General features: G+C 47.8%; 14 non-coding genes and 1 pseudogene across 14 annotated transcripts; all 15 read left to right on the top strand.

The window, feature by feature from the left end:
- Positions 1-502: 502 nt before the first annotated feature.
- Positions 503-693, top strand: LOC142720896 (U2 spliceosomal RNA). Its single transcript, XR_012873655.1, has one exon. It is a non-coding gene; the product is annotated as a U2 spliceosomal RNA (small nuclear RNA).
- Positions 694-1,973: 1,280 nt separating this feature from the next.
- Positions 1,974-2,164, top strand: LOC142720908 (U2 spliceosomal RNA). The gene has a single exon (XR_012873667.1). It is a non-coding gene; the product is annotated as a U2 spliceosomal RNA (small nuclear RNA).
- A 1,288-nt stretch (positions 2,165-3,452) lies between these two features.
- LOC142720921 (U2 spliceosomal RNA) lies at positions 3,453-3,643 on the top strand. Its single transcript, XR_012873679.1, has one exon. It is a non-coding gene; the product is annotated as a U2 spliceosomal RNA (small nuclear RNA).
- A 1,288-nt stretch (positions 3,644-4,931) lies between these two features.
- Positions 4,932-5,122, top strand: LOC142720933 (U2 spliceosomal RNA). The gene has a single exon (XR_012873691.1). It is a non-coding gene; the product is annotated as a U2 spliceosomal RNA (small nuclear RNA).
- Positions 5,123-6,415: 1,293 nt separating this feature from the next.
- On the top strand, positions 6,416-6,606 carry LOC142720945 (U2 spliceosomal RNA). Its single transcript, XR_012873702.1, has one exon. It is a non-coding gene; the product is annotated as a U2 spliceosomal RNA (small nuclear RNA).
- A 1,280-nt stretch (positions 6,607-7,886) lies between these two features.
- On the top strand, positions 7,887-8,077 carry LOC142720957 (U2 spliceosomal RNA). The gene has a single exon (XR_012873714.1). It is a non-coding gene; the product is annotated as a U2 spliceosomal RNA (small nuclear RNA).
- Positions 8,078-9,373: 1,296 nt separating this feature from the next.
- Positions 9,374-9,564, top strand: LOC142720969 (U2 spliceosomal RNA). The gene has a single exon (XR_012873727.1). It is a non-coding gene; the product is annotated as a U2 spliceosomal RNA (small nuclear RNA).
- A 1,296-nt stretch (positions 9,565-10,860) lies between these two features.
- Positions 10,861-11,050, top strand: LOC142721064 (U2 spliceosomal RNA). The gene has a single exon (XR_012873820.1). It is a non-coding gene; the product is annotated as a U2 spliceosomal RNA (small nuclear RNA).
- A 1,284-nt stretch (positions 11,051-12,334) lies between these two features.
- LOC142721060 (U2 spliceosomal RNA) lies at positions 12,335-12,525 on the top strand. Its single transcript, XR_012873817.1, has one exon. It is a non-coding gene; the product is annotated as a U2 spliceosomal RNA (small nuclear RNA).
- Positions 12,526-13,814: 1,289 nt separating this feature from the next.
- Positions 13,815-14,005, top strand: LOC142720981 (U2 spliceosomal RNA). Its single transcript, XR_012873739.1, has one exon. It is a non-coding gene; the product is annotated as a U2 spliceosomal RNA (small nuclear RNA).
- A 1,293-nt stretch (positions 14,006-15,298) lies between these two features.
- Positions 15,299-15,489, top strand: LOC142720993 (U2 spliceosomal RNA). Its single transcript, XR_012873751.1, has one exon. It is a non-coding gene; the product is annotated as a U2 spliceosomal RNA (small nuclear RNA).
- Positions 15,490-16,773: 1,284 nt separating this feature from the next.
- On the top strand, positions 16,774-16,964 carry LOC142721005 (U2 spliceosomal RNA). Its single transcript, XR_012873763.1, has one exon. It is a non-coding gene; the product is annotated as a U2 spliceosomal RNA (small nuclear RNA).
- Positions 16,965-18,260: 1,296 nt separating this feature from the next.
- LOC142721046 (U2 spliceosomal RNA) lies at positions 18,261-18,451 on the top strand. Its single transcript, XR_012873804.1, has one exon. It is a non-coding gene; the product is annotated as a U2 spliceosomal RNA (small nuclear RNA).
- A 1,276-nt stretch (positions 18,452-19,727) lies between these two features.
- On the top strand, positions 19,728-19,951 carry LOC142721066 (U2 spliceosomal RNA; annotated as a pseudogene).
- Positions 19,952-21,251: 1,300 nt separating this feature from the next.
- On the top strand, positions 21,252-21,442 carry LOC142721018 (U2 spliceosomal RNA). Its single transcript, XR_012873776.1, has one exon. It is a non-coding gene; the product is annotated as a U2 spliceosomal RNA (small nuclear RNA).
- The last annotated feature ends 296 nt before the right edge of the window (positions 21,443-21,738 follow it).

Raw genomic sequence — 21,738 nt, forward strand, 5'->3', positions numbered from 1 at the left:
CCTCACCGTCTTATATAAAGTTCAGACGGAACTTTGCACGTGTCATAGTGGAGCCCTCAGGATTCCAGAGCCAGCTTTCTGACATCATAATGGGGCCTCAGAGATAAAAGCCTGGGCCCAGGCAGTGTTGGTCAGTGCTGCTCAGCAGGCAGCACTGGACTGGACTGGATTACAGCTGATACAAGGTGTGAAGGAACAAGGGGTGGCTGTGGGCATGCACTTGCTGCCGCTGCCAGTGTTTATCTGCATGGCAGCAGGGCATTTGGGCGTTGCCAGGAAGGCGTTTTTATGTAGATTCCTCCTCTTTCAGCACTGCATTGTGGTGCAAGCAAAAGAAGCAAATCCTGTCTGGCTTCCTCTCCGGCCTTTATTCACCTCCCGTGTAGCTGTGAGTGTGTGAGCCTGCAGGGCCCCATGGAATTGCCTAGAAGTAGGCTGAATCGCTGCAAGGGCTGAACAGCAGTATCGGGCAGGCTCGGGCAACGCGCGGCCCGTTCGGGTTATCGCTTCTCGGCCTTTTGGCTAAGATCAAGTGTAGTATCTGTTCTTATCAGTTTAATATCTGATACGTCCCCTATCTGGGGACCATATATTAAATGGATTTTTAGAACAGGGAGATGGAAATAGAGCTTGCTCTGTCCACTCCACGCATTGACCTGGTATTGCAGTATTTCCAGGACCGGTGCACCCTTTCCTTATGTGTTGACTAAAAGCAGATTCCAAAAGTGTTTTTTGTCTTTGCTATTGTTTCTGTCTTTCTGAAGGGATCTCCCCTTTTAATCCCATTATTTCAACACCTGTTGGACAATGCATGAGTGATAATGAGCTCATTGATTAAATGCAATTAATGAATAGATTGCCACCTCTTGTTGTGTGTCGTCTGTGTTTCTGTGTTTCCGGCATTTCACATTGGAACACCTCATTCACCTTCCTTGTCTTCTCTCCGCCCTCCCTTTTAGGTAAGTTAAAGAGCTGCACCTGAGCCAGCCACTGATTGATTGATTGATTGATTGATTGATTGATTGATTGATTGATGCAGCACAACAGTCAAATAGTGGAGTGGAGTAGGGGAACAGCAAACAGCCAATAAAGCAGCCCGCCCGCTCGCCTGCCCGCCACAATGGACCTACCTGTGTACACTAGATGGATGTGATGGAATGTACTGTCGTCCCTACATTTCAAGAAGAAGTAAGAATTGCAGTTGCAACAAAGCCTTGCTTGCCTACAAAGAGAGCAGCAATTTGGATTTGTTACTATGTTACCTAGAAGAATAACAAACTGTGCAAGGATGGAGGTTGTAGGAGCAAGGAGAAGTTGTCTGTAAAGTTGGTGGATGCCTATTTTCCATTTTGCAGTCCCTTGTCTCCCTCTTGTGGCCTCCTGGAGGCAACTAGCTGTGCAAAAAAAAGACAGCCTGGCGGCCGGCTGTTGCAGTGTTGCCCTCTCAGGCAACACTGAGTGACTGACTGAGCCTCACCGTCTTATATAAAGTTCAGACGGAACTTTGCACGTGTCATAGTGGAGCCCTCAGGATTCCAGAGCCAGCTTTCTGACATCATAATGGGGCCTCAGAGATAAAAGCCTGGGCCCAGGCAGTGTTGGTCAGTGCTGCTCAGCAGGCAGCACTGGACTGGACTGGATTACAGCTGATACAAGGTGTGAAGGAACAAGGGGTGGCTGTGGGCATGCACTTGCTGCCGCTGCCAGTGTTTATCTGCATGGCAGCAGGGCATTTGGGCGTTGCCAGGAAGGCGTTTTTATGTAGATTCCTCCTCTTTCAGCACTGCATTGTGGTGCAAGCAAAAGAAGCAAATCCTGTCTGGCTTCCTCTCCGGCCTTTATTCACCTCCCGTGTAGCTGTGAGTGTGTGAGCCTGCAGGGCCCCATGGAATTGCCTAGAAGTAGGCTGAATCGCTGCAAGGGCTGAACAGCAGTATCGGGCAGGCTCGGGCAACGCGCGGCCCGTTCGGGTTATCGCTTCTCGGCCTTTTGGCTAAGATCAAGTGTAGTATCTGTTCTTATCAGTTTAATATCTGATACGTCCCCTATCTGGGGACCATATATTAAATGGATTTTTAGAACAGGGAGATGGAAATAGAGCTTGCTCTGTCCACTCCACGCATTGACCTGGTATTGCAGTATTTCCAGGACCGGTGCACCCTTTCCTTATGTGTTGACTAAAAGCAGATTCCAAAAGTGTTTTTTGTCTTTGCTATTGTTTCTGTCTTTCTGAAGGGATCTCCCCTTTTAATCCCATTATTTCAACACCTGTTGGACAATGCATGAGTGATAATGAGCTCATTGATTAAATGCAATTAATGAATAGATTGCCACCTCTTGTTGTGTGTCGTCTGTGTTTCTGTGTTTCCGGCATTTCACATTGGAACACCTCATTCACCTTCCTTGTCTTCTCTCCGCCCTCCCTTTTAGGTAAGTTAAAGAGCTGCACCTGAGCCAGCCACTGATTGATTGATTGATTGATTGATTGATTGATTGATTGATTGATTGATTGATGCAGCACAACAGTCAAATAGTGGAGTGGAGTAGGGGAACAGCAAACAGCCAATAAAGCAGCCCGCCCGCTCGCCTGCCCGCCACAATGGACCTACCTGTGTACACTAGATGGATGTGATGGAATGTACTGTCGTCCCTACATTTCAAGAAGAAGTAAGAATTGCAGTTGCAACAAAGCCTTGCTTGCCTACAAAGAGAGCAGCAATTTGGATTTGTTACTATGTTACCTAGAAGAATAACAAACTGTGCAAGGATGGAGGTTGTAGGAGCAAGGAGAAGTTGTCTGTAAAGTTGGTGGATGCCTATTTTCCATTTTGCAGTCCCTTGTCTCCCTCTTGTGGCCTCCTGGAGGCAACTAGCTGTGCAAAAAAAAGACAGCCTGGCGGCCGGCTGTTGCAGTGTTGCCCTCTCAGGCAACACTGAGTGACTGACTGAGCCTCACCGTCTTATATAAAGTTCAGACGGAACTTTGCACGTGTCATAGTGGAGCCCTCAGGATTCCAGAGCCAGCTTTCTGACATCATAATGGGGCCTCAGAGATAAAAGCCTGGGCCCAGGCAGTGTTGGTCAGTGCTGCTCAGCAGGCAGCACTGGACTGGACTGGATTACAGCTGATACAAGGTGTGAAGGAACAAGGGGTGGCTGTGGGCATGCACTTGCTGCCGCTGCCAGTGTTTATCTGCATGGCAGCAGGGCATTTGGGCGTTGCCAGGAAGGCGTTTTTATGTAGATTCCTCCTCTTTCAGCACTGCATTGTGGTGCAAGCAAAAGAAGCAAATCCTGTCTGGCTTCCTCTCCGGCCTTTATTCACCTCCCGTGTAGCTGTGAGTGTGTGAGCCTGCAGGGCCCCATGGAATTGCCTAGAAGTAGGCTGAATCGCTGCAAGGGCTGAACAGCAGTATCGGGCAGGCTCGGGCAACGCGCGGCCCGTTCGGGTTATCGCTTCTCGGCCTTTTGGCTAAGATCAAGTGTAGTATCTGTTCTTATCAGTTTAATATCTGATACGTCCCCTATCTGGGGACCATATATTAAATGGATTTTTAGAACAGGGAGATGGAAATAGAGCTTGCTCTGTCCACTCCACGCATTGACCTGGTATTGCAGTATTTCCAGGACCGGTGCACCCTTTCCTTATGTGTTGACTAAAAGCAGATTCCAAAAGTGTTTTTTGTCTTTGCTATTGTTTCTGTCTTTCTGAAGGGATCTCCCCTTTTAATCCCATTATTTCAACACCTGTTGGACAATGCATGAGTGATAATGAGCTCATTGATTAAATGCAATTAATGAATAGATTGCCACCTCTTGTTGTGTGTCGTCTGTGTTTCTGTGTTTCCGGCATTTCACATTGGAACACCTCATTCACCTTCCTTGTCTTCTCTCCGCCCTCCCTTTTAGGTAAGTTAAAGAGCTGCACCTGAGCCAGCCACTGATTGATTGATTGATTGATTGATTGATTGATTGATTGATTGATTGATTGATGCAGCACAACAGTCAAATAGTGGAGTGGAGTAGGGGAACAGCAAACAGCCAATAAAGCAGCCCGCCCGCTCGCCTGCCCGCCACAATGGACCTACCTGTGTACACTAGATGGATGTGATGGAATGTACTGTCGTCCCTACATTTCAAGAAGAAGTAAGAATTGCAGTTGCAACAAAGCCTTGCTTGCCTACAAAGAGAGCAGCAATTTGGATTTGTTACTATGTTACCTAGAAGAATAACAAACTGTGCAAGGATGGAGGTTGTAGGAGCAAGGAGAAGTTGTCTGTAAAGTTGGTGGATGCCTATTTTCCATTTTGCAGTCCCTTGTCTCCCTCTTGTGGCCTCCTGGAGGCAACTAGCTGTGCAAAAAAAAGACAGCCTGGCGGCCGGCTGTTGCAGTGTTGCCCTCTCAGGCAACACTGAGTGACTGACTGAGCCTCACCGTCTTATATAAAGTTCAGACGGAACTTTGCACGTGTCATAGTGGAGCCCTCAGGATTCCAGAGCCAGCTTTCTGACATCATAATGGGGCCTCAGAGATAAAAGCCTGGGCCCAGGCAGTGTTGGTCAGTGCTGCTCAGCAGGCAGCACTGGACTGGACTGGATTACAGCTGATACAAGGTGTGAAGGAACAAGGGGTGGCTGTGGGCATGCACTTGCTGCCGCTGCCAGTGTTTATCTGCATGGCAGCAGGGCATTTGGGCGTTGCCAGGAAGGCGTTTTTATGTAGATTCCTCCTCTTTCAGCACTGCATTGTGGTGCAAGCAAAAGAAGCAAATCCTGTCTGGCTTCCTCTCCGGCCTTTATTCACCTCCCGTGTAGCTGTGAGTGTGTGAGCCTGCAGGGCCCCATGGAATTGCCTAGAAGTAGGCTGAATCGCTGCAAGGGCTGAACAGCAGTATCGGGCAGGCTCGGGCAACGCGCGGCCCGTTCGGGTTATCGCTTCTCGGCCTTTTGGCTAAGATCAAGTGTAGTATCTGTTCTTATCAGTTTAATATCTGATACGTCCCCTATCTGGGGACCATATATTAAATGGATTTTTAGAACAGGGAGATGGAAATAGAGCTTGCTCTGTCCACTCCACGCATTGACCTGGTATTGCAGTATTTCCAGGACCGGTGCACCCTTTCCTTATGTGTTGACTAAAAGCAGATTCCAAAAGTGTTTTTTGTCTTTGCTATTGTTTCTGTCTTTCTGAAGGGATCTCCCCTTTTAATCCCATTATTTCAACACCTGTTGGACAATGCATGAGTGATAATGAGCTCATTGATTAAATGCAATTAATGAATAGATTGCCACCTCTTGTTGTGTGTCGTCTGTGTTTCTGTGTTTCCGGCATTTCACATTGGAACACCTCATTCACCTTCCTTGTCTTCTCTCCGCCCTCCCTTTTAGGTAAGTTAAAGAGCTGCACCTGAGCCAGCCACTGATTGATTGATTGATTGATTGATTGATTGATTGATTGATTGATTGATTGATTGATGCAGCACAACAGTCAAATAGTGGAGTGGAGTAGGGGAACAGCAAACAGCCAATGAAGCAGCCCGCCCGCTCGCCTGCCCGCCACAATGGACCTACCTGTGTACACTAGATGGATGTGATGGAATGTACTGTCGTCCCTACATTTCAAGAAGACGTAAGAATTGCAGTTGCAACAAAGCCTTGCTTGCCTACAAAGAGAGCAGCAATTTGGATTTGTTACTATGTTACCTAGAAGAATAACAAACTGTGCAAGGATGGAGGTTGTAGGAGCAAGGAGAAGTTGTCTGTAAAGTTGGTGGATGCCTATTTTCCATTTTGCAGTCCCTTGTCTCCCTCTTGTGGCCTCCTGGAGGCAACTAGCTGTGCAAAAAAAAAGACAGCCTGGCGGCCGGCTGTTGCAGTGTTGCCCTCTCAGGCAACACTGAGTGACTGACTGAGCCTCACCGTCTTATATAAAGTTCAGACGGAACTTTGCACGTGTCATAGTGGAGCCCTCAGGATTCCAGAGCCAGCTTTCTGACATCATAATGGGGCCTCAGAGATAAAAGCCTGGGCCCAGGCAGTGTTGGTCAGTGCTGCTCAGCAGGCAGCACTGGACTGGACTGGATTACAGCTGATACAAGGTGTGAAGGAACAAGGGGTGGCTGTGGGCATGCACTTGCTGCCGCTGCCAGTGTTTATCTGCATGGCAGCAGGGCATTTGGGCGTTGCCAGGAAGGCGTTTTTATGTAGATTCCTCCTCTTCCAGCACTGCATTGTGGTGCAAGCAAAAGAAGCAAATCCTGTCTGGCTTCCTCTCCGGCCTTTATTCACCTCCCGTGTAGCTGTGAGTGTGTGAGCCTGCAGGGCCCCATGGAATTGCCTAGAAGTAGGCTGAATCGCTGCAAGGGCTGAACAGCAGTATCGGGCAGGCTCGGGCAACGCGCGGCCCGTTCGGGTTATCGCTTCTCGGCCTTTTGGCTAAGATCAAGTGTAGTATCTGTTCTTATCAGTTTAATATCTGATACGTCCCCTATCTGGGGACCATATATTAAATGGATTTTTAGAACAGGGAGATGGAAATAGAGCTTGCTCTGTCCACTCCACGCATTGACCTGGTATTGCAGTATTTCCAGGACCGGTGCACCCTTTCCTTATGTGTTGACTAAAAGCAGATTCCAAAAGTGTTTTTTGTCTTTGCTATTGTTTCTGTCTTTCTGAAGGGATCTCCCCTTTTAATCCCATTATTTCAACACCTGTTGGACAATGCATGAGTGATAATGAGCTCATTGATTAAATGCAATTAATGAATAGATTGCCACCTCTTGTTGTGTGTCGTCTGTGTTTCTGTGTTTCCGGCATTTCACATTGGAACACCTCATTCACCTTCCTTGTCTTCTCTCCGCCCTCCCTTTTAGGTAAGTTAAAGAGCTGCACCTGAGCCAGCCACTGATTGATTGATTGATTGATTGATTGATTGATTGATTGATTGATGCAGCACAACAGTCAAATAGTGGAGTGGAGTAGGGGAACAGCAAACAGCCAATAAAGCAGCCCGCCCGCTCGCCTGCCCGCCACAATGGACCTACCTGTGTACACTAGATGGATGTGATGGAATGTACTGTCGTCCCTACATTTCAAGAAGAAGTAAGAATTGCAGTTGCAACAAAGCCTTGCTTGCCTACAAAGAGAGCAGCAATTTGGATTTGTTACTATGTTACCTAGAAGAATAACAAACTGTGCAAGGATGGAGGTTGTAGGAGCAAGGAGAAGTTGTCTGTAAAGTTGGTGGATGCCTATTTTCCATTTTGCAGTCCCTTGTCTCCCTCTTGTGGCCTCCTGGAGGCAACTAGCTGTGCAAAAAAAAGACAGCCTGGCGGCCGGCTGTTGCAGTGTTGCCCTCTCAGGCAACACTGAGTGACTGACTGAGCCTCACCGTCTTATATAAAGTTCAGACGGAACTTTGCACGTGTCATAGTGGAGCCCTCAGGATTCCAGAGCCAGCTTTCTGACATCATAATGGGGCCTCAGAGATAAAAGCCTGGGCCCAGGCAGTGTTGGTCAGTGCTGCTCAGCAGGCAGCACTGGACTGGACTGGATTACAGCTGATACAAGGTGTGAAGGAACAAGGGGTGGCTGTGGGCATGCACTTGCTGCCGCTGCCAGTGTTTATCTGCATGGCAGCAGGGCATTTGGGCGTTGCCAGGAAGGCGTTTTTATGTAGATTCCTCCTCTTTCAGCACTGCATTGTGGTGCAAGCAAAAGAAGCAAATCCTGTCTGGCTTCCTCTCCGGCCTTTATTCACCTCCCGTGTAGCTGTGAGTGTGTGAGCCTGCAGGGCCCCATGGAATTGCCTAGAAGTAGGCTGAATCGCTGCAAGGGCTGAACAGCAGTATCGGGCAGGCTCGGGCAACGCGCGGCCCGTTCGGGTTATCGCTTCTCGGCCTTTTGGCTAAGATCAAGTGTAGTATCTGTTCTTATCAGTTTAATATCTGATACGTCCCCTATCTGGGGACCATATATTAAATGGATTTTTAGAACAGGGAGATGGAAATAGAGCTTGCTCTGTCCACTCCACGCATTGACCTGGTATTGCAGTATTTCCAGGACCGGTGCACCCTTTCCTTATGTGTTGACTAAAAGCAGATTCCAAAAGTGTTTTTTGTCTTTGCTATTGTTTCTGTCTTTCTGAAGGGATCTCCCCTTTTAATCCCATTATTTCAACACCTGTTGGACAATGCATGAGTGATAATGAGCTCATTGATTAAATGCAATTAATGAATAGATTGCCACCTCTTGTTGTGTGTCGTCTGTGTTTCTGTGTTTCCGGCATTTCACATTGGAACACCTCATTCACCTTCCTTGTCTTCTCTCCGCCCTCCCTTTTAGGTAAGTTAAAGAGCTGCACCTGAGCCAGCCACTGATTGATTGATTGATTGATTGATTGATTGATTGATTGATTGATTGATTGATTGATTGATGCAGCACAACAGTCAAATAGTGGAGTGGAGTAGGGGAACAGCAAACAGCCAATAAAGCAGCCCGCCCGCTCGCCTGCCCGCCACAATGGACCTACCTGTGTACACTAGATGGATGTGATGGAATGTACTGTCGTCCCTACATTTCAAGAAGAAGTAAGAATTGCAGTTGCAACAAAGCCTTGCTTGCCTACAAAGAGAGCAGCAATTTGGATTTGTTACTATGTTACCTAGAAGAATAACAAACTGTGCAAGGATGGAGGTTGTAGGAGCAAGGAGAAGTTGTCTGTAAAGTTGGTGGATGCCTATTTTCCATTTTGCAGTCCCTTGTCTCCCTCTTGTGGCCTCCTGGAGGCAACTAGCTGTGCAAAAAAAAGACAGCCTGGCGGCCGGCTGTTGCAGTGTTGCCCTCTCAGGCAACACTGAGTGACTGACTGAGCCTCACCGTCTTATATAAAGTTCAGACGGAACTTTGCACGTGTCATAGTGGAGCCCTCAGGATTCCAGAGCCAGCTTTCTGACATCATAATGGGGCCTCAGAGATAAAAGCCTGGGCCCAGGCAGTGTTGGTCAGTGCTGCTCAGCAGGCAGCACTGGACTGGACTGGATTACAGCTGATACAAGGTGTGAAGGAACAAGGGGTGGCTGTGGGCATGCACTTGCTGCCGCTGCCAGTGTTTATCTGCATGGCAGCAGGGCATTTGGGCGTTGCCAGGAAGGCGTTTTTATGTAGATTCCTCCTCTTTCAGCACTGCATTGTGGTGCAAGCAAAAGAAGCAAATCCTGTCTGGCTTCCTCTCCGGCCTTTATTCACCTCCCGTGTAGCTGTGAGTGTGTGAGCCTGCAGGGCCCCATGGAATTGCCTAGAAGTAGGCTGAATCGCTGCAAGGGCTGAACAGCAGTATCGGGCAGGCTCGGGCAACGCGCGGCCCGTTCGGGTTATCGCTTCTCGGCCTTTTGGCTAAGATCAAGTGTAGTATCTGTTCTTATCAGTTTAATATCTGATACGTCCCCTATCTGGGGACCATATATTAAATGGATTTTTAGAACAGGGAGATGGAAATAGAGCTTGCTCTGTCCACTCCACGCATTGACCTGGTATTGCAGTATTTCCAGGACCGGTGCACCCTTTCCTTATGTGTTGACTAAAAGCAGATTCCAAAAGTGTTTTTTGTCTTTGCTATTGTTTCTGTCTTTCTGAAGGGATCTCCCCTTTTAATCCCATTATTTCAACACCTGTTGGACAATGCATGAGTGATAATGAGCTCATTGATTAAATGCAATTAATGAATAGATTGCCACCTCTTGTTGTGTGTCGTCTGTGTTTCTGTGTTTCCGGCATTTCACATTGGAACACCTCATTCACCTTCCTTGTCTTCTCTCCGCCCTCCCTTTTAGGTAAGTTAAAGAGCTGCACCTGAGCCAGCCACTGATTGATTGATTGATTGATTGATTGATTGATTGATTGATTGATTGATTGATTGATTGATGCAGCACAACAGTCAAATAGTGGAGTGGAGTAGGGGAACAGCAAACAGCCAATAAAGCAGCCCGCCCGCTCGCCTGCCCGCCACAATGGACCTACCTGTGTACACTAGATGGATGTGATGGAATGTACTGTCGTCCCTACATTTCAAGAAGAAGTAAGAATTGCAGTTGCAACAAAGCCTTGCTTGCCTACAAAGAGAGCAGCAATTTGGATTTGTTACTATGTTACCTAGAAGAATAACAAACTGTGCAAGGATGGAGGTTGTAGGAGCAAGGAGAAGTTGTCTGTAAAGTTGGTGGATGCCTATTTTCCATTTTGCAGTCCCTTGTCTCCCTCTTGTGGCCTCCTGGAGGCAACTAGCTGTGCAAAAAAAAGACAGCCTGGCGGCCGGCTGTTGCAGTGTTGCCCTCTCAGGCAACACTGAGTGACTGACTGAGCCTCACCGTCTTATATAAAGTTCAGACGGAACTTTGCACGTGTCATAGTGGAGCCCTCAGGATTCCAGAGCCAGCTTTCTGACATCATAATGGGGCCTCAGAGATAAAAGCCTGGGCCCAGGCAGTGTTGGTCAGTGCTGCTCAGCAGGCAGCACTGGACTGGACTGGATTACAGCTGATACAAGGTGTGAAGGAACAAGGGGTGGCTGTGGGCATGCACTTGCTGCCGCTGCCAGTGTTTATCTGCATGGCAGCAGGGCATTTGGGCGTTGCCAGGAAGGCGTTTTTATGTAGATTCCTCCTCTTTCAGCACTGCATTGTGGTGCAAGCAAAAGAAGCAAATCCTGTCTGGCTTCCTCTCCGGCCTTTATTCACCTCCCGTGTAGCTGTGAGTGTGTGAGCCTGCAGGGCCCCATGGAATTGCCTAGAAGTAGGCTGAATCGCTGCAAGGGCTGAACAGCAGTATCGGGCAGGCTCGGGCAACGCGCGGCCCGTTCGGGTTATCGCTTCTCGGCCTTTGGCTAAGATCAAGTGTAGTATCTGTTCTTATCAGTTTAATATCTGATACGTCCCCTATCTGGGGACCATATATTAAATGGATTTTTAGAACAGGGAGATGGAAATAGAGCTTGCTCTGTCCACTCCACGCATTGACCTGGTATTGCAGTATTTCCAGGACCGGTGCACCCTTTCCTTATGTGTTGACTAAAAGCAGATTCCAAAAGTGTTTTTTGTCTTTGCTATTGTTTCTGTCTTTCTGAAGGGATCTCCCCTTTTAATCCCATTATTTCAACACCTGTTGGACAATGCATGAGTGATAATGAGCTCATTGATTAAATGCAATTAATGAATAGATTGCCACCTCTTGTTGTGTGTCGTCTGTGTTTCTGTGTTTCCGGCATTTCACATTGGAACACCTCATTCACCTTCCTTGTCTTCTCTCCGCCCTCCCTTTTAGGTAAGTTAAAGAGCTGCACCTGAGCCAGCCACTGATTGATTGATTGATTGATTGATTGATTGATTGATTGATTGATTGATTCAGCACAACAGTCAAATAGTGGAGTGGAGTAGGGGAACAGCAAACAGCCAATAAAGCAGCCCGCCCGCTCGCCTGCCCGCCACAATGGACCTACCTGTGTACACTAGATGGATGTGATGGAATGTACTGTCGTCCCTACATTTTCAAGAAGAAGTAAGAATTGCAGTTGCAACAAAGCCTTGCTTGCCTACAAAGAGAGCAGCAATTTGGATTTGTTACTATGTTACCTAGAAGAATAACAAACTGTGCAAGGATGGAGGTTGTAGGAGCAAGGAGAAGTTGTCTGTAAAGTTGGTGGATGCCTATTTTCCATTTTGCAGTCCCTTGTCTCCCTCTTGTGGCCTCCTGGAGGCAACTAGCTGTGCAAAAAAAAGACAGCCTGGCGGCCGGCTGTTGCAGTGTTGCCCTCTCAGGCAACACTGAGTGACTGACTGAGCCTCACCGTCTTATATAAAGTTCAGACGGAACTTTGCACGTGTCATAGTGGAGCCCTCAGGATTCCAGAGCCAGCTTTCTGACATCATAATGGGGCCTCAGAGATAAAAGCCTGGGCCCAGGCAGTGTTGGTCAGTGCTGCTCAGCAGGCAGCACTGGACTGGACTGGATTACAGCTGATACAAGGTGTGAAGGAACAAGGGGTGGCTGTGGGCATGCACTTGCTGCCGCTGCCAGTGTTTATCTGCATGGCAGCAGGGCATTTGGGCGTTGCCAGGAAGGCGTTTTATGTAGATTCCTCCTCTTTCAGCACTGCATTGTGGTGCAAGCAAAAGAAGCAAATCCTGTCTGGCTTCCTCTCCGGCCTTTATTCACCTCCCGTGTAGCTGTGAGTGTGTGAGCCTGCAGGGCCCCATGGAATTGCCTAGAAGTAGGCTGAATCGCTGCAAGGGCTGAACAGCAGTATCGGGCAGGCTCGGGCAACGCGCGGCCCGTTCGGGTTATCGCTTCTCGGCCTTTTGGCTAAGATCAAGTGTAGTATCTGTTCTTATCAGTTTAATATCTGATACGTCCCCTATCTGGGGACCATATATTAAATGGATTTTTAGAACAGGGAGATGGAAATAGAGCTTGCTCTGTCCACACCACGCATTGACCTGGTATTGCAGTATTTCCAGGACCGGTGCACCCTTTCCTTATGTGTTGACTAAAAGCAGATTCCAAAAGTGTTTTTGTCTTTGCTATTGTTTCTGTCTTTCTGAAGGGATCTCCCCTTTTAATCCCATTATTTCAAACACCTGTTGGACAATGCATGAGTGATAATGAGCTCATTGATTAAATGCAATTAATGAATAGATTGCCACCTCTTGTGTGTCGTCTGTGTTTCTGTGTTTCCGGCATTTCACATTGGAACACCTCATTCACCTTCCTTGTCTTCTCTCCGCCCTCCCTTTTAGGTAAGTTAAAGAGCTGCACCTGAGCCAGCCACTGATTGATTGATTGATTGATTGATTGATTGATTGATTGATTGATTGATTGATTGATGCAGCACAACAGTCAAATAGTGGAGTGGAGTAGGGGAACAGCAAACAGCCAATAAAGCAGCCCGCCCGCTCGCCTGCCCGCCACAATGGACCTACCTGTGTACACTAGATGGATGTGATGGAATGTACTGTCGTCCCTACATTTCAAGAAGAAGTAAGAATTGCAGTTGCAACAAAGCCTTGCTTGCCTACAAAGAGAGCAGCAATTTGGATTTGTTACTATGTTACCTAGAAGAATAACAAACTGTGCAAGGATGGAGGTTGTAGGAGCAAGGAGAAGTTGTCTGTAAAGTTGGTGGATGCCTATTTTCCATTTTGCAGTCCCTTGTCTCCCTCTTGTGGCCTCCTGGAGGCAACTAGCTGTGCAAAAAAAAGACAGCCTGGCGGCCGGCTGTTGCAGTGTTGCCCTCTCAGGCAACACTGAGTGACTGACTGAGCCTCACCGTCTTATATAAAGTTCAGACGGAACTTTGCACGTGTCATAGTGGAGCCCTCAGGATTCCAGAGCCAGCTTTCTGACATCATAATGGGGCCTCAGAGATAAAAGCCTGGGCCCAGGCAGTGTTGGTCAGTGCTGCTCAGCAGGCAGCACTGGACTGGACTGGATTACAGCTGATACAAGGTGTGAAGGAACAAGGGGTGGCTGTGGGCATGCACTTGCTGCCGCTGCCAGTGTTTATCTGCATGGCAGCAGGGCATTTGGGCGTTGCCAGGAAGGCGTTTTTATGTAGATTCCTCCTCTTTCAGCACTGCATTGTGGTGCAAGCAAAAGAAGCAAATCCTGTCTGGCTTCCTCTCCGGCCTTTATTCACCTCCCGTGTAGCTGTGAGTGTGTGAGCCTGCAGGGCCCCATGGAATTGCCTAGAAGTAGGCTGAATCGCTGCAAGGGCTGAACAGCAGTATCGGGCAGGCTCGGGCAACGCGCGGCCCGTTCGGGTTATCGCTTCTCGGCCTTTTGGCTAAGATCAAGTGTAGTATCTGTTCTTATCAGTTTAATATCTGATACGTCCCCTATCTGGGGACCATATATTAAATGGATTTTTAGAACAGGGAGATGGAAATAGAGCTTGCTCTGTCCACTCCACGCATTGACCTGGTATTGCAGTATTTCCAGGACCGGTGCACCCTTTCCTTATGTGTTGACTAAAAGCAGATTCCAAAAGTGTTTTTTGTCTTTGCTATTGTTTCTGTCTTTCTGAAGGGATCTCCCCTTTTAATCCCATTATTTCAACACCTGTTGGACAATGCATGAGTGATAATGAGCTCATTGATTAAATGCAATTAATGAATAGATTGCCACCTCTTGTTGTGTGTCGTCTGTGTTTCTGTGTTTCCGGCATTTCACATTGGAACACCTCATTCACCTTCCTTGTCTTCTCTCCGCCCTCCCTTTTAGGTAAGTTAAAGAGCTGCACCTGAGCCAGCCACTGATTGATTGATTGATTGATTGATTGATTGATTGATTGATTGATTGATTGATTGATTGCAGCACAACAGTCAAATAGTGGAGTGGAGTAGGGGAACAGCAAACAGCCAATAAAGCAGCCCGCCCGCTCGCCTGCCCGCCACAATGGACCTACCTGTGTACACTAGATGGATGTGATGGAATGTACTGTCGTCCCTACATTTCAAGAAGAAGTAAGAATTGCAGTTGCAACAAAGCCTTGCTTGCCTACAAAGAGAGCAGCAATTTGGATTTGTTACTATGTTACCTAGAAGAATAACAAACTGTGCAAGGATGGAGGTTGTAGGAGCAAGGAGAAGTTGTCTGTAAAGTTGGTGGATGCCTATTTTCCATTTTGCAGTCCCTTGTCTCCCTCTTGTGGCCTCCTGGAGGCAACTAGCTGTGCAAAAAAAAGACAGCCTGGCGGCCGGCTGTTGCAGTGTTGCCCTCTCAGGCAACACTGAGTGACTGACTGAGCCTCACCGTCTTATATAAAGTTCAGACGGAACTTTGCACGTGTCATAGTGGAGCCCTCAGGATTCCAGAGCCAGCTTTCTGACATCATAATGGGGCCTCAGAGATAAAAGCCTGGGCCCAGGCAGTGTTGGTCAGTGCTGCTCAGCAGGCAGCACTGGACTGGACTGGATTACAGCTGATACAAGGTGTGAAGGAACAAGGGGTGGCTGTGGGCATGCACTTGCTGCCGCTGCCAGTGTTTATCTGCATGGCAGCAGGGCATTTGGGCGTTGCCAGGAAGGCGTTTTTATGTAGATTCCTCCTCTTTCAGCACTGCATTGTGGTGCAAGCAAAAGAAGCAAATCCTGTCTGGCTTCCTCTCCGGCCTTTATTCACCTCCCGTGTAGCTGTGAGTGTGTGAGCCTGCAGGGCCCCATGGAATTGCCTAGAAGTAGGCTGAATCGCTGCAAGGGCTGAACAGCAGTATCGGGCAGGCTCGGGCAACGCGCGGCCCGTTCGGGTTATCGCTTCTCGGCCTTTTGGCTAAGATCAAGTGTAGTATCTGTTCTTATCAGTTTAATATCTGATACGTCCCCTATCTGGGGACCATATATTAAATGGATTTTTAGAACAGGGAGATGGAAATAGAGCTTGCTCTGTCCACTCCACGCATTGACCTGGTATTGCAGTATTTCCAGGACCGGTGCACCCTTTCCTTATGTGTTGACTAAAAGCAGATTCCAAAAGTGTTTTTTGTCTTTGCTATTGTTTCTGTCTTTCTGAAGGGATCTCCCCTTTTAATCCCATTATTTCAACACCTGTTGGACAATGCATGAGTGATAATGAGCTCATTGATTAAATGCAATTAATGAATAGATTGCCACCTCTTGTTGTGTGTCGTCTGTGTTTCTGTGTTTCCGGCATTTCACATTGGAACACCTCATTCACCTTCCTTGTCTTCTCTCCGCCCTCCCTTTTAGGTAAGTTAAAGAGCTGCACCTGAGCCAGCCACTGATTGATTGATTGATTGATTGATTGATTGATTGATTGATTGATTGATGCAGCACAACAGTCAAATAGTGGAGTGGAGTAGGGGAACAGCAAACAGCCAATAAAGCAGCCCGCCCGCTCGCCTGCCCGCCACAATGGACCTACCTGTGTACACTAGATGGATGTGATGGAATGTACTGTCGTCCCTACATTTCAAGAAGAAGTAAGAATTGCAGTTGCAACAAAGCCTTGCTTGCCTACAAAGAGAGCAGCAATTTGGATTTGTTACTATGTTACCTAGAAGAATAACAAACTGTGCAAGGATGGAGGTTGTAGGAGCAAGGAGAAGTTGTCTGTAAAGTTGGTGGATGCCTATTTTCCATTTTGCAGTCCCTTGTCTCCCTCTTGTGGCCTCCTGGAGGCAACTAGCTGTGCAAAAAAAAGACAGCCTGGCGGCCGGCTGTTGCAGTGTTGCCCTCTCAGGCAACACTGAGTGACTGACTGAGCCTCACCGTCTTATATAAAGTTCAGACGGAACTTTGCACGTGTCATAGTGGAGCCCTCAGGATTCCAGAGCCAGCTTTCTGACATCATAATGGGGCCTCAGAGATAAAAGCCTGGGCCCAGGCAGTGTTGGTCAGTGCTGCTCAGCAGGCAGCACTGGACTGGACTGGATTACAGCTGATACAAGGTGTGAAGGAACAAGGGGTGGCTGTGGGCATGCACTTGCTGCCGCTGCCAGTGTTTATCTGCATGGCAGCAGGGCATTTGGGCGTTGCCAGGAAGGCGTTTTTATGTAGATTCCTCCTCTTTCAGCACTGCATTGTGGTGCAAGCAAAAGAAGCAAATCCTGTCTGGCTTCCTCTCCGGCCTTTATTCACCTCCCGTGTAGCTGTGAGTGTGTGAGCCTGCAGGGCCCCATGGAATTGCCTAGAAGTAGGCTGAATCGCTGCAAGGGCTGAACAGCAGTATCGGGCAGGCCCGGGCAACGCGCGGCCCGTTCGGGTTATCGCTTCTCGGCCTTTTGGCTAAGATCAAGTGTAGTATCTGTTCTTATCAGTTTAATATCTGATACGTCCCCTATCTGGGGACCATATATTAAATGGATTTTTAGAACAGGGAGATGGAAATAGAGCTTGCTCTGTCCACTCCACGCATTGACCTGGTATTGCAGTATTTCCAGGACCGGTGCACCCTTTCCTTATGTGTTGACTAAAAGCAGATTCCAAAAGTGTTTTTTGTCTTTGCTATTGTTTCTGTCTTTCTGAAGGGATCTCCCCTTTTAATCCCATTATTTCAACACCTGTTGGACAATGCATGAGTGATAATGAGCTTATTGATTAAATGCAATTAATGAATAGATTGCCACCTCTTGTTGTGTGTCGTCTGTGTTTCTGTGTTTCCGGCATTTCACATTGGAACACCTCATTCACCTTCCTTGTCTTCTCTCCGCCCTCCCTTTTAGGTAAGTTAAAGAGCTGCACCTGAGCCAGCCACTGATTGATTGATTGATTGATTGATTGATTGATTGATTGATTGATTGATTGATTGATTGATGCAGCACAACAGTCAAATAGTGGAGTGGAGTAGGGGAACAGCAAACAGCCAATAAAGCAGCCCGCCCGCTCGCCTGCCCGCCACAATGGACCTACCTGTGTACACTAGATGGATGTGATGGAATGTACTGTCGTCCCTACATTTCAAGAAGAAGTAAGAATTGCAGTTGCAACAAAGCCTTGCTTGCCTACAAAGAGAGCAGCAATTTGGATTTGTTACTATGTTACCTAGAAGAATAACAAACTGTGCAAGGATGGAGGTTGTAGGAGCAAGGAGAAGTTGTCTGTAAAGTTGGTGGATGCCTATTTTCCATTTTGCAGTCCCTTGTCTCCCTCTTGTGGCCTCCTGGAGGCAACTAGCTGTGCAAAAAAAAGACAGCCTGGCGGCCGGCTGTTGCAGTGTTGCCCTCTCAGGCAACACTGAGTGACTGACTGAGCCTCACCGTCTTATATAAAGTTCAGACGGAACTTTGCACGTGTCATAGTGGAGCCCTCAGGATTCCAGAGCCAGCTTTCTGACATCATAATGGGGCCTCAGAGATAAAAGCCTGGGCCCAGGCAGTGTTGGTCAGTGCTGCTCAGCAGGCAGCACTGGACTGGACTGGATTACAGCTGATACAAGGTGTGAAGGAACAAGGGGTGGCTGTGGGCATGCACTTGCTGCCGCTGCCAGTGTTTATCTGCATGGCAGCAGGGCATTTGGGCGTTGCCAGGAAGGCGTTTTTATGTAGATTCCTCCTCTTTCAGCACTGCATTGTGGTGCAAGCAAAAGAAGCAAATCCTGTCTGGCTTCCTCTCCGGCCTTTATTCACCTCCCGTGTAGCTGTGAGTGTGTGAGCCTGCAGGGCCCCATGGAATTGCCTAGAAGTAGGCTGAATCGCTGCAAGGGCTGAACAGCAGTATCGGGCAGGCTCGGGCAACGCGCGGCCCGTTCGGGTTATCGCTTCTCGGCCTTTTGGCTAAGATCAAGTGTAGTATCTGTTCTTATCAGTTTAATATCTGATACGTCCCCTAACTGGGGACCATATATTAAATGGATTTTTAGAACAGGGAGATGGAAATAGAGCTTGCTCTGTCCACTCCACGCATTGACCTGGTATTGCAGTATTTCCAGGACCGGTGCACCCTTTCCTTATGTGTTGACTAAAAGCAGATTCCAAAAGTGTTTTTTGTCTTTGCTATTGTTTCTGTCTTTCTGAAGGGATCTCCCCTTTTAATCCCATTATTTCAACACCTGTTGGACAATGCATGAGTGATAATGAGCTCATTGATTAAATGCAATTAATGAATAGATTGCCACCTCTTGTTGTGTGTCGTCTGTGTTTCTGTGTTTCCGGCATTTCACATTGGAACACCTCATTCACCTTCCTTGTCTTCTCTCCGCCCTCCCTTTTAGGTAAGTTAAAGAGCTGCACCTGAGCCAGCCACTGATTGATTGATTGATTGATTGATTGATTGATTGATTGATGCAGCACAACAGTCAAATAGTGGAGTGGAGTAGGGGAACAGCAAACAGCCAATAAAGCAGCCCGCCCGCTCGCCTGCCCGCCACAATGGACCTACCTGTGTACACTAGATGGATGTGATGGAATGTACTGTCGTCCCTACATTTCAAGAAGAAGTAAGAATTGCAGTTGCAACAAAGCCTTGCTTGCCTACAAAGAGAGCAGCAATTTGGATTTGTTACTATGTTACCTAGAAGAATAACAAACTGTGCAAGGATGGAGGTTGTAGGAGCAAGGAGAAGTTGTCTGTAAAGTTGGTGGATGCCTATTTTCCATTTTGCAGTCCCTTGTCTCCCTCTTGTGGCCTCCTGGAGGCAACTAGCTGTGCAAAAAAAAGACAGCCTGGCGGCCGGCTGTTGCAGTGTTGCCCTCTCAGGCAACACTGAGTGACTGACTGAGCCTCACCGTCTTATATAAAGTTCAGACGGAACTTTGCACGTGTCATAGTGGAGCCCTCAGGATTCCAGAGCCAGCTTTCTGACATCATAATGGGGCCTCAGAGATAAAAGCCTGGGCCCAGGCAGTGTTGGTCAGTGCTGCTCAGCAGGCAGCACTGGACTGGACTGGATTACAGCTGATACAAGGTGTGAAGGAACAAGGGGTGGCTGTGGGTATGCACTTGCTGCCGCTGCCAGTGTTTATCTGCATGGCAGCAGGGCATTTGGGCGTTGCCAGGAAGGCGTTTTTATGTAGATTCCTCCTTTTTCAGCACTGCATTGTGGTGCAAGCAAAAGAAGCAAATCCTGTCTGGCTTCCTCTCCGGCCTTTATTCACCTCCCGTGTAGCTGTGAGTGTGTGAGCCTGCAGGGCCCCATGGAATTGCCTAGAAGTAGGCTGAATCGCTGCAAGGGCTGAACAGCAGTATCGGGCAGGCTCGGGCAACGCGCGGCCCGTTCGGGTTATCGCTTCTCGGCCTTTTGGCTAAGATCAAGTGTAGTATCTGTTCTTATCAGTTTAATATCTGATACGTCCTCTGTTCTTATCAGTTTAATATCTGATACGTCCCCTATCTGGGGACCATATATTAAATGGATTTTTAGAACAGGGAGATGGAAATAGAGCTTGCTCTGTCCACTCCACGCATTGACCTGGTATTGCAGTATTTCCAGGACCGGTGCACCCTTTCCTTATGTGTTGACTAAAAGCAGATTCCAAAAGTGTTTTTTGTCTTTGCTATTGTTTCTGTCTTTCTGAAGGGATCTCCCCTTTTAATCCCATTATTTCAACACCTGTTGGACAATGCATGAGTGATAATGAGCTCATTGATTAAATGCAATTAATGAATAGATTGCCACCTCTTGTTGTGTGTCGTCTGTGTTTCTGTGTTTCCGGCATTTCACATTGGAACACCTCATTCACCTTCCTTGTCTTCTCTCCGCCCTCCCTTTTAGGTAAGTTAAAGAGCTGCACCTGAGCCAGCCACTGATTGATTGATTGATTGATTGATTGATTGATTGATTGATTGATTGATTGATTGATTGATTGATGCAGCACAACAGTCAAATAGTGGAGTGGAGTAGGGGAACAGCAAACAGCCAATAAAGCAGCCCGCCCGCTCGCCTGCCCGCCACAATGGACCTACCTGTGTACACTAGATGGATGTGATGGAATGTACTGTCGTCCCTACATTTCAAGAAGAAGTAAGAATTGCAGTTGCAACAAAGCCTTGCTTGCCTACAAAGAGAGCAGCAATTTGGATTTGTTACTATGTTACCTAGAAGAATAACAAACTGTGCAAGGATGGAGGTTGTAGGAGCAAGGAGAAGTTGTCTGTAAAGTTGGTGGATGCCTATTTTCCATTTTGCAGTCCCTTGTCTCCCTCTTGTGGCCTCCTGGAGGCAACTAGCTGTGCAAAAAAAAGACAGCCTGGCGGCCGGCTGTTGCAGTGTTGCCCTCTCAGGCAACACTGAGTGACTGACTGAGCCTCACCGTCTTATATAAAGTTCAGACGGAACTTTGCACGTGTCATAGTGGAGCCCTCAGGATTCCAGAGCCAGCTTTCTGACATCATAATGGGGCCTCAGAGATAAAAGCCTGGGCCCAGGCAGTGTTGGTCAGTGCTGCTCAGCAGGCAGCACTGGACTGGACTGGATTACAGCTGATACAAGGTGTGAAGGAACAAGGGGTGGCTGTGGGCATGCACTTGTTGCCGCTGCCAGTGTTTATCTGCATGGCAGCAGGGCATTTGGGCGTTGCCAGGAAGGCGTTTTTATGTAGATTCCTCCTCTTTCAGCACTGCATTGTGGTGCAAGCAAAAGAAGCAAATCCTGTCTGGCTTCCTCTCCGGCCTTTATTCACCTCCCGTGTAGCTGTGAGTGTGTGAGCCTGCAGGGCCCCATGGAATTGCCTAGAAGTAGGCTGAATCGCTGCAAGGGCTGAACAGCAGTATCGGGCAGGCTCGGGCAACGCGCGGCCCGTTCGGGTTATCGCTTCTCGGCCTTTTGGCTAAGATCAAGTGTAGTATCTGTTCTTATCAGTTTAATATCTGATACGTCCCCTATCTGGGGACCATATATTAAATGGATTTTTAGAACAGGGAGATGGAAATAGAGCTTGCTCTGTCCACTCCACGCATTGACCTGGTATTGCAGTATTTCCAGGACCGGTGCACCCTTTCCTTATGTGTTGACTAAAAGCAGATTCCAAAAGTGTTTTTTGTCTTTGCTATTGTTTCTGTCTTTCTGAAGGGATCTCCCCTTTTAATCCCATTATTTCAACACCTGTTGGACAATGCATGAGTGATAATGAGCTCATTGATTAAATGCAATTAATGAATAGATTGCCACCTCTTGTTGTGTGTCGTCTGTGTTTCTGTGTTTCCGGCATTTCACATTGGAACACCTCATTCACCTTCCTTGTCTTCTCTCCGCCCTCCCTTTTAGGTAAGTTAAAGAGCTGCACCTGAGCCAGCC

The sequence above is a fragment of the Rhinoderma darwinii genome, unplaced genomic scaffold (assembly GCF_050947455.1).
Source record: "Rhinoderma darwinii isolate aRhiDar2 unplaced genomic scaffold, aRhiDar2.hap1 Scaffold_513, whole genome shotgun sequence".
Classification (NCBI taxonomy): Eukaryota; Metazoa; Chordata; class Amphibia; order Anura; family Rhinodermatidae; genus Rhinoderma; species Rhinoderma darwinii.